This window comes from Echinops telfairi, unplaced genomic scaffold (genome assembly GCF_000313985.2).
Source record: "Echinops telfairi isolate 266 unplaced genomic scaffold, ASM31398v2 ScPeMD7_7475;HRSCAF=8513, whole genome shotgun sequence".
Taxonomy (NCBI): Eukaryota; Metazoa; Chordata; class Mammalia; order Afrosoricida; family Tenrecidae; genus Echinops; species Echinops telfairi.
In genome coordinates this window covers 23,575,563-23,576,455 of record NW_022111379.1, presented here as the reverse complement: position 1 = coordinate 23,576,455, position 893 = coordinate 23,575,563, and positions in this window count along the sequence as shown.

Here is an 893-nt window from a genome sequence, read left to right as displayed (position 1 = left end):
GGTTCATGAGGCAGGGGGGAATAGGGAGGGAGGGGGACAATGGGGAGCTGATGCCAGGGGCTTAAGTGGAGAGCAAATGCTTTGAGAATAATGAGGGCAATGAATGTACAAATTTGTTTTACACAATTGATGTATGTATGGATTGTGATAAGAGTTGTATAAACCCCTAAAAAATGATTTTTAAAAATTCTCTATAATTTCTAGGCAACAACGATGGCTTGGGATTATATATAAAAAACCATTTACATACATAAAGGTGTATTGCATATGTGTATAAGCCATGCTATTTTCAATAATCTCAACTACATCTGAAAGCGGGACAATGAATAAGGAAGACAGAAGTAGTGCTGACACATTTAAATTATAGTACTGGTGAAGAATATTGAAAGTACCTTGGACTTCCAGAAGAAGCATCCTTCTTGTAAGAAGCATCTTTCTTGAAAGAAGCATCACCAGGGTGCTCCATGTAATCGAGGATGGTGTTCATCACAAGTCTTCTAAATATGTTATCAGGAGAGATGAGTCCCTGATAAACTCCATAATTCGTGGTAAAGTAGATGGTTATTGAAAAAGAAGAAGACCCTCAATGAGAAATAGTGACACAGTGGCTGCAACAATGGATCCACACGTAACAATTGTGATGACGGTGGGATCGACATGAGTTGAAACTGACTACAGGGCACCCAACAACAACAACTTATATAGTGAATTTTTATCCCATTATAAATGTATTTGTTTTAAATAGATATAAATATACAAAGATAATGTTTCTCTTTTTTCCATTTCCATTTTATTTTACTGGGGGCTCTTACAGCTCTTACCACAATCCATACATATATCCATTTTGTCAAACATCTGTACATACTGTGTCATCATCTTTTTCAAAACTTTTC